This window comes from Ipomoea triloba, chromosome 11 (assembly GCF_003576645.1).
Source record: "Ipomoea triloba cultivar NCNSP0323 chromosome 11, ASM357664v1".
Classification (NCBI taxonomy): domain Eukaryota; kingdom Viridiplantae; phylum Streptophyta; class Magnoliopsida; order Solanales; family Convolvulaceae; genus Ipomoea; species Ipomoea triloba.
In genome coordinates, this window is record NC_044926.1 from 16,109,194 (window position 1) to 16,125,023 (window position 15,830).

General features: G+C 36.1%; 1 long non-coding RNA gene across 1 annotated transcript; it reads left to right on the top strand.

Annotated features, from left to right (window-relative positions):
• The first annotated feature begins 1,222 nt into the window (after positions 1 to 1,222).
• Positions 1,223 to 3,473, top strand: LOC115997220. The gene is made up of 2 exons (XR_004093708.1): positions 1,223 to 1,740; positions 3,184 to 3,473. It is a non-coding gene; the product is annotated as an uncharacterized LOC115997220 (long non-coding RNA).
• Positions 3,474 to 15,830: the final 12,357 nt, after the last annotated feature.

Sequence of the window (15,830 nt, forward strand, 5' to 3'; positions counted from 1 at the left end):
TAAACATTGCAAACAAAATCCCTTTCCACACTCTGGAATTTGCTTTGGGATATAAGATATTCTAAACCGATCCTTAATGACAAAATAACATGGTACGCTCATTGTAACACCCCGTATTTTCCAAACATTATTATTTTAATATAATATTTCAAAAAGAGCTTTTTTTTTTATTATTAAATATTTTAGTAAAATGTTACTAAATCTAATTATTTTACCTAATGAGCTTATAAATAAAATATTTTAAACTTCTTATATCATATGGTTTGGTACAAACTATTTATATAGTCATTTATGTTTTTAAAAGCTTTATTTAAGGGATAAATTTATTTATCAAAATCTGGACCCAAAGTTTATCCGAGACGAACCTGTGACCTTTATATTTATTGTTTTGAGCCTAAGTTTGAACCCAAACTAAACTTTAGCCCCAATGGTTTTTAATCTCTTAAGTCCAAAGATCTTATTTAAGCCCAACAACATTCCTAGCCCAAACTTTAACCCTAGGTATAAATATATGCTTATGTACATTACACCAATTTAGAATGTTCATCACCAAAAACTGAAATCAGCAGCTCCCTTTCATCTCACTATCTCGCTCGTCTCTCTCTCGCTCTCTCTTATCTCCGGCGAACGACGAACAACGACGGCTGAGATGGCAGCGGCGACGGAGCCCAGCAGCGACAGTGGTAGCAGTGGTGGTCTCGGGTCTCTTCTTCTCCGGCGGCGAAGGCGGTGGTGGTCGGTGACAGCAGGTCCGGCGAGGCAGAGCAGCGGCGGCGGGCGAGCTCCGGCTTAGACAGCAGCGACCTCCAGCCTCCATCTCTCTCCCTCCTCTGCCGGCAACTTCCTTCTCGGTGGAGCACTCGATAGCAACGCCAATGGTGGTAGTTTGGCAGTGGCCTCCTTCCTCCCAGCGGGAACCTCCGGGGTGTGTATCTGCAGTGTAAAGCGTAAGAAAAGATGGATTAAGATGGGAAATGATGGATTAACAGTGGATTATTAAGGTAATTAAAGATTAAGCCTTTATTAAGTTTAATTACCATAATTGGAGACTTGGAGTTAATGTTGATGGTTTATGATTTAATTGGAGATTTAGATTTAATTATTGGTTATTAAAGAATGATTATGATTAATGATGGATTAAAGAGGCTAATGGGTGTTCATAGATTATGTCTTGGTGATGACGCTATCTGTTGCTAATGAAGATTGATTATGAATTATTGAAAATGATGATTTAGGATACTGATAATAATTAATAAGTATGGTGATGATTGGTTTGCTAATAATAAAGTTTAGTGATGGTGAAGTGTTGATCATGAAAGCTATGAGTTAATTGGATGGTGAAGGGCATATTAATGATGGTTAGTAGGTAAATGGTGATTAGTTGTTGATTATGAATAATGATAATTTAATATGGACTAAGTATGAATTATGGATATTTATGGAAGTTATGGACTATGACAACGAAGGTTAGATGGTGTTGATGATGATGTTATGGACTCATAATGATGGTAATGACTACCAAGTGATAATGGATTAATGAGTATTGATAGTTAGACGATGGGTGGTGATGGACTAATTATTAGTATAACGATGGTATGATGTGGATTAGTATTATTATTGATAATAACAGTGTTGGTAAGTGAACAAAGATTTGATTGATTCACAGGTTCCCTATTGAAGTGACTAGTCTAAAAGTTGAACCTTAAATTGGATGCTAGCTTTTGGAGCTTTAGCTTTGAGGTAAGTTTCTATGTCCGGCAAAACTACCTTTCCCTATCAAATGTGCTATTTATCTAATTGAGTGTCCTTAAATATTTTGAAAAATGTGTTTGGGTTTAAAAGTGTGATAAATAGCAATGTATATATCTTTTGGTGTTACCCTATGATTTATAAACTACGAATAGGTGTACATGTATTTATTGATGATGTTATGGTGAATTATGAGAGTATGCAACTATACTATTTTTGGGAAGTGTAAACCATAATTATTTTGAATGGTATAAGCTATATTATGATTGGAGGATAAATCCTATGTTTGATATAAATCCTATTTTGGAAATGTATATATTATACATATACTCTATCTTGTTCTGGGAAGTGTATTTGAATAGCCTACGGGCAATGGAAAATATTTATGAAAACTATTTTGGAAGAATATTACTATCTTGGAGGAAATATATAGTAATGTACCTATTTTTGGAGAATATACTTATGTTTATAATCTATATGGAGGTTATCTATATTTTTATTATTGGAGGTTACGAGAATCTTGGGCTGCGGTCCAGATTATTGTGAGCACTTATGGCTGCGGTTCTATTTGCTATTGATATGAGAACCTAGGGCTGCGGTCCTATTGGTTATTGATTGGGTGGGTAACCTGGTAGCAAAAATCCTGGGTTACTAGGGCTAGTAACTACCTTTGGGGCTTGGAATCCCCGGGGTGTGCGCACTTAGGTTTCTAGTTCCTGTTTCCATTTATTGTATAGGTGTGAAGGTTCGGTAGTGGAGGTAAGCTCCGTTCCTATCCTCCTATTGGTGATTGAGTATCTCCATACTTATATTTTACTTGGTGATTTAACTATAAACTAAGAATTGTTGGATACCTCCACTTATGTATTATTATGCTATGTTGATATTGGAGAATGAGACTTGAGTTATCTATGATTATGAATATATGTTGAGATGGATATTGAGAAAATCTATGTTTTGAACGAGCTATATGGATGTGAATTCCTCCTTATACTTACATATATTTTAACCTATTTGGAAAGTGATTATTGGGAGAGCTATGCTTCTAAATGATATTGAGAAGTATTTAGAAATGCTATATTATGAACCCCCAGTACTTATATTTATTTTGAAAATGAGTGAATAACCTACAAACTAGATATAACATTTTGTAAGAGTAAACCTTATTGTTTTGGGGACTATATTACCTCGTATTAAACCTAGTATTATCGTTGAGTAGTGTGTGAAGAAACTGTTTTGGGAAAATATCTATACTACGTACTTTTTTTTTTGTGAGTCAAATTATTCTACTGAATGGTCTCAAAACCTATTTAAAAAGTATATCTAATTTCAAAAGTATATATGTATTTATTTTACGGGGCGGGGTAGAGCTTACTTAGCATTTTTGTGCTAATCCTTTTTATCTCTTGTTTTCCAAACCTTGAATGTTTTCAGGAGCTGGACTTGTGGCTAGTTAAGAGCGTGGCGTAGAACTTGTAAGCCCCGACCCGAGAAATGTTCATGTCATAGTTTGTGTAGAGTGGACTTGAATTGTCTTGTAGTTAGTTGTGATTTGAATAAAGGAATATTGTAATGGAAGTTGTAAATAGAAACCTTTGTAGCCTGTGCGTTTGGGCTTAGTTGTGACCCAAGCGTGGTATAATACCCCCAGTTTGGTTGTTCGATTTCGCTTCCGCATTTGAAACCTATTGAAAATCTATATGGTATCTATATTTTCTCCTTTATTCCTTTATTTATGGTCTTAGAATTTGGGGGTGTTACACTCATCTTTTGAACATAGAACACAAGCAAAGCTGTATAAACAATTACTACACTTTGAATTTGAAAACGGGGCATAAAATAGAAAAGGTATAAGAGGTTAAACCAAGTATGCATCCCTTTTTCCACACTTTAGCTTCCAACGTCCCAGCTATATGCACAAAGGTTAAAAGCAGAAATAATATAGCAATTAGGAAAGCTATTCAATTATTTAACTCGATAGGCTATTGCAAACAAAATAAAGCAAAGTAATTTCAAACTAGATAAACAAATAAGAAAAAAATAGAAATAACAACTAAAAGAAAATAAGTGCAAACTAGAAAAATCATTCAAATATCCTAACAAATATTAAAATGCATATGATGGACAATTTTAATATATGTCCTCACAAGTGCACGAATCAGTTGTAGTGATAATGTGCAATAGCAAGGGTCGATCCCACAGGGAATTGATTCTATGCAATTGAATAACTTGAAAAATAATTAACGTAACTCGAATGAAATAAAGCAAAGCCGAAACTAATAAAATAACTTGGAGCAATAAAATAATTGTAAACCAGAAAGAACGAAATAGCAGGCAATTTAGTAACTAACAGGAAGAACAAAGCTCTAGGAACATGAATTCAATACCACTACTAGATTTGCATATTAGTTCAACTTACCAACCAATTAAGGATTCGTTCTTTTCTTTAAAATGACTATTCCGTATGGCGTCCAGAACTAGTCAAGTGCTTTAACCATTCGTGTAATTAGGATACTCATTCAAACGGTTGAAACTCATTACGCCTAAAAGAACTTACGGACTACCTAGTTTATGAACCAAATAAATAATCTGTTAAGACAATCAAATTATCTACTCGTTTACCCTTAGGAGCATGGAATTAATAGGTATGATCCCTACTCTAGAAACTCCCTCAATTCAGTTCAATAATGTTAAAGTTGATCACCCAGTAACACAATCAATTACTAAAATAAGATCAAAGGGTAAAACTGAATTCAATTGGTAAAATTAAACATAAATTAATGAAAATAATTCATGGCAAAACCATCATATTCCTAGAATAAAATACTTAACAGCTCATGATTGGTTCAATGATAAGATTCCGAGATACCCTTATTTCAGACACATTTTAGGGTGTTTTATCGCGTCTATAGCATCCTTACTTGGTAAATTATGTGCGTAAATGCTTGAAAATCACTAACTGATGCACGGAAGCTACTTTTAGCTTAAAAGAAGTAAAACAGGAGCCCCGGGAGCAAATAGGACCAAAAGATGAGCTTAAAGAGCAAACCAGGCAAGAGCGGAGCCCCGGAGGACCCATCTCGAAGGCCACACGCGTGTGAGCAGGCGTGAAAACTTTCCAGAAGCTTCCCACGCCCGCTCACACGCGTGTGAGAGGCGTGGAGACTGTGATGCGCGAATTTCAGCTAGGGTTGCCATTTCGGAGACTATTTAAACCCCTTTGATGAATTTTTCAAGGGAGAGCCCAGAAAATTAGTTTTCCTTTTCTTAGTTTTTCCTTTGGAGAACTCTCTCCATTTTTCTTAGTTTTTAGATTTGATCAATCTCCATTGTAGAAGACAACAAGCTTGGATTGAAGATGTTCTTCTATCTAGGTGATCTCTATTTCATTTCTATAATTCTAGCTATCTTGTTCTTGGATTAAATTAGCTTTTGCTTGCATTTCATATTATGAGTAGCTAATTCAGTCTAGGGAAGGATTGTTTGATTGAATATTGCTTTTGTGATGATCTTATTTCTATATCTTGGATCTATGAGTTTGTGTTGATGGATTATTTATTCTTGTCTTTTGATTGTTGTTTTGATGAGATCTTGTTTGGATTTGGCCAATCTAGATGAGAGATTGAGCTCTTGACTCTTTCATGTCTTTGATTAGAGTTAGGATTTGAAGCTTGACACAATCAAAGTTCCTATGGACTTCTTAAGAATAGTAGGATAGTGTGTAGCTTAAGTGTTTGATAAAATTCTTCTTAGAACTTTGGATGCTTGAAGGCACTCCTAAGTCAAAAAAGCCTTAGTACACAAAGGGTGGAAAAGGACTAAGACAACACACTCTTGAATAGACAATATCCTAGCAATCCTATTCCATGACCTTAGACACTCACTACGCAATATTCATGAGCACTATCCAATCCCTACCCCTTTTACATATTCACAAAATCACTTTTATTTTACTACACTCTCTTGCACTCAAACCAACCAATGAACTACTCTCACTCACAAATCCACCTTTCACCACACTCGAATCCTATGCATGATCCAATCAAGTAAACTCCCTAACGTTCGACACACGACCGACACTCGGGGAGTCACAGACTTTCCGTTTTATCATAAATATCTTTTGACATCTCAACCCTACTCACAAACTACCACAATGTCATTCAATAAAAAGTAATTCACACACCATCATTTGTTCAAAAAGTTGTCACAAGAGAATTGTCTAAAATAAAGAATAAAGAAAGGGAAAAAGAATTGTTGTAATTGATGTTGTTGCAAAGAATTGGAATTAGCAATTTGAATTGATTTGCTGACAATGTGGAAACTGCTGCCCTAAACCAGACTCCCTAAAACCCAAGAAACAAAGCTGCTGCGCCTAGAAGTTGCCGTTGCACCAGACCAAACTCCACCGCCAGAGTGCCAAAGGAAAATTTCACCGCCAGACCGGAATTAAAGCCTTCGCATTGGAGCTCGTCGTGCCTGCGAATGCCGACCGGAGTTCCTCCCTTCACCGCCACCGGAATTGGTCCAGGGCAAAATTGATGATTCCTGTCCTATTCGGATTATCTTCTATTTATACAATTTCATCTCAACTTCTTCTCCTAGCTTCAACTCAAAAATCGCTCGCAAAAGTCGATAGAAACTCTGAAGATCACCTAGTCAATCGGATCACCCATATGAATCGGATTAATTGAGATTTGAGACGAATAGCTTCTTCGGGTCTTCGGCTCTGTTGTTGACGGCTAATATTCGGAAATTTGGATGGACTAACAAATTAAACTGACATAATAATAATAATAATAATAATAATAATAATAATAATAATAATAATTTATTAAATTTGGGTTAATAATTTATTGGGCTGACAAAACTTTAATAATAAATTTAATTTAATAACAAAAATAGCCCAAAAATGAACAAAATTATTAAAAACTGCTTATAGCTAGCAATAATAAATTAAAATATATAAAATTTAATCAATTATTGCAAACTAATTATAAAAAGATTGTTAAAAAAACAATAAAAATAACGTTTATCAGCATAATAATAAAGCAAGTAATTAAAAAGCATTAAAAGCATAAAAGAAATTAAAGAAAATAAAGGCGGAACCCCACGCATAAGGATCCTAATGTTTATCATGGGTCATCAACCAATCAAATTATAAATAATGTTTTGGGGGCTAAGCTATTGCATTTCATCTGTTGCCGGGGTGTGGAATCAACATCCCTGGTCACCAAAGGAGGGAGGGTGTAACTACCTAGCAAACTGGGCCTGTAGCTCCTGAATCAATCGCGCATTCTCCTTGCTCTCTGCGTGCGGAGAATCTCTTCATCCTGCCTATCCTGGTGTGCATATAGTGATGTGTACTGCTCTTCTTGCCGCATACTATGTGATCGTAGGTAAGCCATCTATTCCTCATTGAGCTGTTTATGGAAAGCTTGAGTAGACTCCCAATCCATCATAGTAGGCCCCTCGTGCTGTGCACTAGGCTCTCCCTGCTGGTTCTGCGCATTCGGCTCACCCTGCTCATTTATCTCATCATCCTCCTCCTCTCCACTACTAGCGACGACTCCCTCAGCTGGTGCATCATCACCTCCTAACTTGATGTACATGGCATTGAACTCGCGGACTGTGAAAGCTGTCATGGAAACCTCTCTCTTCTCCATCTCCAAATGATTGTGCAGACCCAATCCCTAGCATAATCTAGTCACCAAAGGCCCTAAGAATACTGCTTGTACCTTCTGCCTCGTCTAGGATTGAAGCCACTTCTTCACTTGAGTTCCCATGTTCACATTTATGCGGTTCTCCATACACCACATATAAAAGATCTTGACGATAAGCCTTGTTCAGATTAGTCTTTCGTCCTGAGAGATTTACAGCCAATGCCAACCTAATAGCTTTAAGGTGATTGCTTCTGATGTACTTGACCTTCAAATTGCAAGAGTCATACAATAGTCCATTTGTGATCCGGCCCCAGTAATTCGTAGCATCTCTATTTGTATCAAAGTCATATTTAAAGTCATTAAAATAGGCATGGATACCTCAACTTGGTCATGAAATCCTAAAGCAACTGCAAGCTCGTTAATTGATAGATGGTATTTGTGGCCAAAGAGTGAGAATTGTTGTAATACCCCGTAAAATTATTCGAAATAAACGATATTTATTTTAATACAAATACTTTCGAAAATAAAATATTTTTTTTTATTATAAATATTTTTATCTTAAATGCTATTAAAATCAATTATTTTGTTTTAGGCTTTAAATAAACTATTTTATGACCCATGATTTTACTATCCAAAATCTATCTGAGACGAGCCTGCAAATATTATTTTATAATTATCATGTTCTAAGTCTATATGATTTAATTTGTCAAGTTTAATGATTTACCTTGAACCCAATTTTTCCAAGCCTAATATTTATGAGCCCAATTACTAAAACCCAATTCTAGAGCCCAATTCTTAAAATCCATTTTCATAGTTGAACCCTATATATAATATATATATATATATATATATATATATATATATATATACATATTTACACTAGCAATCCATCCACCATTATCTTTTTACTCACTCTCTCTCTCTCTCTCTCTCGATTTTTCTCCTAGAAATGAAAGAAGTCTTCTTCTTCCTAAACCCTAGACTTCAAATGGTAAGTCCTCTTCCTCCTTTCCTCCTCTAAATTTCCATTTCAACTCTTAGCTTATAAAATTTGGTTGTAACCTTTACGTGGGTTTGATGATTTTATTGAGGATTTGGGTTGGGAGAAGGAGGAAAAATAAATGGCAGAGGCTATGGTTTGGAGTGAAGATTAGGAGTGATTTTTTTGAAGGTTTAAGCTTGAGGTAATGGTTTATGTTTGCCCAAATTATTTTGCCCTATCTTGTGTGTTCTAATCCATGAAGTTTATGTACATGTGTATCTAAATGTTTGTGTTTTGGTGTTGTTAATGACTCAAATCTTGGGTATAGGTGTGTGTATGCATTTTATCTTATGATTTAATGGTTTTGTGAGGTAATTTGTGGTGTTAATAAGGTGATACTTGCTACTGCCCTATTTCTCTGCTTCGCACTGCATTCTGGACGGAAATGTGCTAATTTATAAAATCTGGGTTGAAATTATCACCATGGGTGGAGATCGTGGAATGGTGTGTTGTTGTTTCTGTAGGTTAGAAGTTGTAGGTTCGACTCCAATTGTTAGCATTTTTGTCAATTCGTTTTTTGAGTATATATATATTATGCTTATAAAATAGACTATGTGATTATAGTAGGATTTGAACCCTTAACCTTATTATGCTTAATGACTTGACAAGCATAATATAATGAATCCTTTCAACCTTATTATAGTTTCACTTGAATTTTTACCAACTAAACTACTTGAATCCTTTCAAGCTATTTTAGTTTAATTAACAATTATATGATTCTTTTTAAGAGTTATGTGCTAAAGAAATTATTATTTTTGGGAAGGGTTTATACTCTACATATTCCTTAGTTTAATAAACTTAGTATCCATAATGGAAATACTATGTATTTTGAGGAAATATGTGATTTGAAAACCTATGTACTAAAAAGTATACTATTTTGAGAAAAAGATTTATATTTTGTGAAACTTATGTTTTGAGGGATATTCTTGTATGTTATTATTATTATAAGCTCAATAGAAACTCTATTTTAGAAAATTAATATTTAGTAACCTACGATTAATGTCTAGTAATAAAATGTATTATTTTAGTTGCTATATAAAAATATATTATCTTAGGGGAGATAACTACACTTATTTTTGGAGGATTTATCTATGTCGAAATTATATAAATGTTTATATCTCTATATATGTATATTTGCTCTGAAGGATAAATACTGCTTAGGAATTATATATGTATTATAATGGGCCATGTACCCTATATTGTTTTGAAAATGTATTTGGGTGCAAAGTGTGATAAATAGCAAAATGTATTCATTTTGGATGTTCATTTATGATTTACAAACCTATATATATGCTTATATGTATATGATTGAATATTATGGGATTATATGAGTTGAAACTATATTTTTGGGAAGTGTATAATCTATGACTCTTTTTATAGAGTTCAGTGAGAACTCCTATGTTGAGAAATTGTATTTGAAAAGCTAAGTGTATTGAAAATAGTGGAACTATATTTATCATTGAAATTGTGCAAAACTATACCTATTTTTGGAGAACAAATTCTATTTTGAGAATAACTCTAGTTTGAAAGAATTTGACTATTGATGAGTTATGATACCCTATGTTGATTTGGAAGCTATATTCGAATAGCCCACGGGCAAAGCATATTGTTATTAAAATTTATTTTTAGAGGACTTATGCTATTTTGAATTAAATAAGTAAGAATGTACATATTTTGGAGGACCCGATTGGGCTGCGGTCCCTTCGGTTGAAATTTATTTTACTAGGGCTGGAGCTATTTACTCGCTGGGCTTGGAATTCCAGTTAGGGGGTGTGCGCACTTAAGGTAGCAGTCCTGATTCCACCTATGATTACGCGGGAGCAGTTTTGGGTTCAGTAGAGAGTTACTGTTCCTTGTTGGACATCGCTGCGGTGATGATCCCTTCCTCCCTTTGTTGAGATTAAGTGGGAACAGTTTTGGGTTCAGTAGAGAGTTACTGTTCCTTGTTAGACATCGCTTCGGTGATGATCCCTTCCTCCCTTTGTTGAGATTAAGTGGGAGCGGTGATGATCCCTTCCTCCCTTTGTTGAGATTAAGTGGGAGCAGTGATGATCCCTTCCTCCCTTTGTTGAGATTAAGTGGGAGCAGTTTTGGTCCCTTCCTCCCTTTGTTGAGATTAAGTGGGAGCAGTTTTGGGTTCTTCCTCCCTTTGTTGAGATTAAGTGGGAGCAGTTTTGGGTTCAGTAGAGAGTTACTGTTCCTTGTTGGACATCGCTGCGGTGATGATCCCTTCCTCTCATTGCTGAGATTTAGTTTCCTCCATATTATTACTAAACATAATTATTTACTTATATACTTAGTACTATTGATGACAGAGATCTATATTCCCACTATTGAGATGTGGCTGATTCCATATGTATAGGTGATACTTGAAGAAGTGATTTGAGAAATATGATTTGAATTCCTCTCTATCTATGATTATTGATATATATATATATATGATTTCTAAAATGACTAATGAGAAAGTCTATACTTGAAATGATTATATGATGAGCTATGTATATGATTTTATTGGTTCCTCCATATCTATATTTTATTCGAGAAATGTTTATGAGCAAATAAGAAATTGTATTCCTCCGTACTTATATTATATAAACTACACATGACCTTTGGAAATGTTATGTTTTGAGAAAGCATGCTGAGCAAGATGCTATTGAAGCCACTGTCCACTACCAGATGTCTTATCGATTGCAAGACCATGCTTTCGATATGAAAATTCCAGGAGGAGGAGAAGCTCTCATCCTAGTCACTGATGAACAGAGAAATGTTACCTGCACTAAGGTTCCCAGGAGATGTACAAAAGAGGAGTTGATCCAAGTCATCCCTGACACTTGGATATCCAACTATGAGAAGCTGCACTAGAACAGAAGGCCAATCGAATCCAACGAGGCTACCATCAGCAGGCGAAAAGATGGTACCGTTGGAATCTCATTCAATCATGCCCATCTAAAAAGAATAGAATTTCTACCATCCATCAATATGGTAGAAGAGGCTAGAGAAAGACAAGAGGAGCATGTCCAGGAGATCCTTGACTATGACCCAGACGATGATGATGCAGAACCAGTTTTCCTTGGTTACGGAAAAACAGGAATGAGTGAAATTGTTCATTCGTTCGACCAACTTGGTAAACCAGTTTTCTGGTTTAAGGATCCCATCTCAAATCACTGTTTCTTTGATTTGTGTGAAGATGATTGTAAGCAATGCTACCCAACAAAGGAGCCACAGAGGAGACCCAGCTGCAAGCCCTCTAGAAGGAGAAGATCCAGAAGGAAGGATGATAGTGATGATGAAGATCCGCCGTCACCACCACCTGTGCCCCTGCAAAGAAAAAAGAAAGCTCTTAAGTGCTATGAGCAAGAGTACTTAAGAAAGGAGCCCACAATAGTTCCAGCTTCACCAGCTATCCCAGCAATGGTGATCTCAGAATCCTATGAGGAGGACTTTCCCCCTTTGGAAAGTTTTCAGCGAGGAGGTTCTATGCATGCACCAAAGATCCCAGCTCCTAATGAAGTATTACCAACAGGCCAGTTAAGAGGACAACCATCCATTGAGCAGACTTTAAATTGGCAAACGGAGAACGCCTTAGCTCAAAACCGCACCCTCAAATCAATTTCCAACAATCTTGTTGAGCTAAGCCACAAATCTGGAGAATACTATTCAAAGATTGACTCAAGGATCCAGATTTTGGAGAAAAGATTGGAGCAGATCCCTTTTGAGAGACCTTCTTATGGTCAATCCCTTCAAGCCCATTTTCCGTACCAAGCCAACGAAACTGCTTCTATCCGGAGCATGATAGATCAGTTGAGATCCGAGATCAGGCCCAAACAACCTTACCAACCCAATTTGTTTGAAACACCCCAAAAATACCCAGCTACCTCTACTCCAACACCATTTTACCAAACCAGTTCCTTAACAAGTTCGTCGTTCCAGTCTGGAAACCCTATGTTTCCTCCTACAGACTCTTCCATTCTAGATGAGTACCATAGGAGAANACACCAAGGAATTACCACAATTGCACATCCCAGCAGGTGAAGGACTCAGAATTCTACAAACAGATGCCAGTGATTACTATTGGGGAGCAATACTTCTACAGTGAAGTCTATATGTTCAATGAAGGAAGTTCCAGCCAGAGCACTTCATCAAATGCAGATTTTCCACCAGACATTGATGTCAACCAGTTCCCATGGAGCCATGAATACCTTGAAGAAAGAAGAACAGATTGGGAAGTCAGATTGTTCAGATACTATGGAGGTCATATGCTACAACCATATGGTATTCACCCTAAATATCCATTTGCTCAAATCTTTATTGCTCAAGTTCAAGATTGGCCAGAAGAGTTAAATTGGATATTTTGGTATTTATGCCATGAATATCATATTTTAATGGAGTTCCACAGGCCTAGCTTAAGAAAAGAGTTAGATCTTTCTGTTGAGAAAGATTTAATAAAATTCTTAACTTGGTTTTATCCATTAAAATACTGGAAGAAGTTATGCCAAGATGGTCCAGAATTCTTCACAGTTCATCTGCATAGGGAAGTCACAGCATGGGTATCCAGATTTTTAGAAGGACATGCAGAACCATTTATGAAGATTTATGAGCAGCACATGGAATCTATCATAGTCCGAGAAGAAGACTATCCAGAATTTCAGAGGTACATTTTCGCCCAGAACAAGGTCATTCCAAAAGAAATTTGGCCCAGAGAAGGGATTCAGCCAGATGTGAGACAAGATGATGAGATCTACCATGAAAGGATCAAGTCAGCAAAAAACCAGTACTACTATGAGCTACACCAGACCCAGAAGGAAGATATCTGGTCACAAGACCCTTGGAACTTAGATGATATAGATTCAGTGCTTGAAGAAGTTGAAAGGATTGAGAAAGCTTATGCTCAAAAGTCTCAAAAGAAAAGGCCAGAACACAAGAGCCAGTGGAACAAAGATGTTTGGAGAACGAAGAGAAGGCAATCTGGTATGGATAGACAAGAATGGGTTAACTACATGGGTTACCCCAGCTACTCTGGCTACTCCACAGAAAGCGATACAGCATCAGACGAAGACTCCGTAATGGATCTTCAATTTCATGGAGAATGGATGGTCATGAAGACAAAGCAACCAGATTGGAACCCACAAAACTGGAAAGGAAAGAGATTCATGAGTGAAGGATAAGATTTGATCTTATCTCTCCAGCAAAGCCCCAGCAAAGCAAATCTCATCTGCAACAAAAATCTTATCTTCAAAGATAAGATCCCCGTCCTGACAGGGTCATGTAAGCGTTATCTTATCAGTTTGGCGTGTTGTATGAATTATTAGACAACTTTATTAAAAGGTAGCTTTACTTTATGTCAAGAAGGCCATCACACTTTGTCGGCCACATGTATTGTAATAATTGTAAACAGCTGTATTGTATTTCGAGAATCATCCTTGATCCCTATAAAAGGAGGTTCAGTTTGCTTTATAAGATATCGCAGTTTGAAATATAAAATTTCCCAGTTTGCAAAATATCATGAGTTTCTAAGTTTTTCAGTTGAAGGTTTTGAATAGATTTATGGTTATGTTCCTGCTAAGTCTCAAGTAATCTCTAACATGTAGAGAAGTTAGGAAGTGGTTCGAGAGTCTTGTTGTCATGCCCCGGAGAGGCTTTTAGTTTTCTCTCACCTTTGGTCCTAATTCTCCACTGATTTAATCCTCCTTGTTTATGATACTTTGAGAGTGAGTAGTGATGATTTATAAAATTAGTATATTACTTCAACGTATCTATTATTACATTTGAGAAAGTGTACATCTTACTTACTTTTGAATGTTGAGTTAAATATCTTGAAAATTACTACATTCGATGGAAAGTTCTTTTCGGAATATTCTTTTAAGCTTTTGGCTAAATGATTTCTATAGTACGGTTTATTTACGTATAAAAATCTATTTATAAAGTATATCTATTTTTCAAATTATAAATGTATTATTTTACAGGGCGAAGTAGAGCTTACTTAGCATTTTATGCTAATTCTATTTGTTTGTGTTTTCTCCAACCCTTATTGTTTTCAGGACTCTGGAATAGGTGGCTTGTTTTGAGAGCGCAGCGTAGAGTTCGCATGCCTTGTAATTGAATTTGGTATAGACCTTCTGGTTTTAGAAATTGGATTATAGAAGTGTAGATAACCTGTATATTAGAATTAAGAAGTTGAGTTGTAAAGATTATGGACTAGTTTATATGGTTGTTTAATGTTGTGGATTTGTTGTTGAATAGAACCCTGTTAGCCTGTGCGTTTGGGCTTGGTTGATAGCCCATGTGTGGCGTGACACCCCATAGTTTAAGTTTTGATTTCGCTTCTGCATTTAATTTCAGAATGGTTAGCGAGAAATATTGTTTATTTATGTTTAATCCTGTATTAGAAATTAGGGGTGTTACAATTGTATCGATTCCCTCGCGTTGTTGACCTCACGCCTGATATCAAGCGTGGCTATGTACTCATAGGTGATGGGGAATATGTTGGACCCCTCCATTAAAAAAGTCTCCCTAACTGAGGGTGCTGAAGCAAACGATACACCTCATCCTCGCATCTGAACTCGCGCAGTATGTTTGGATCAAAGAACTTCCCTCCGCTTAAAGATTTTCCGCGATAAACATCCACTGAAACTCGCTCCGCCGGAGATTTATTTCTTAAGGGTCTTGTACCCAGTTCATTCGGAACAGCTTGTTGTGGGATGTCCTCCGATTGTGGACGTCGTGAGGGTTGTACTCTAGTTCGTGGCCTGCTAGATCCTGCGTTATCGTATCTCTTTTTCTTTGCTATCTCCTTAGTTCTACCCATCCTACAAAATTTTTACAATTACCAATAATCCATAAAAACAATTGGTTAGTTGCAAATATGTTCCAATTACACACCATGAATTACGCCCGAAATTTTCAAAAAAAAAAAATTTGAAAATTTTGAAAATAGGGGTTGGGATTTTTGAAAATTTCGCCATAGTCTCCCTCTTTTTGGATCAATTCTCATCATGAAAATGTCAACAATAAAGTTCCAATATCACACACATACTTAATTTCAAGATATAGTAATTCAATTCAAAACTCAACATGGTCAAAATAGAAGTCAATAATTTCAAAAAGTCAACTTCATCTTCTTCCCCAATTCAAAAATTAGTGTTAAAGCATGAAAATGCAATTCACCAATGTAGCATGTGTTAGGAACCCCGAAACATTGATTTTGATGATACCAAAGACCCGAGGAGACCCCCCCCCCCTTTTTGTTTTATCTTTTACAGTTTAGAAAGTCGAATCCTTGTCACAGTCTTAATGGTTAGACGAGCTCTTACTCTCGAAGAGTGACTTGTCATTTCAAACCAAGTCTTCAAGTAAAAGATTTAAGGCCGAAGAGTTGAAGA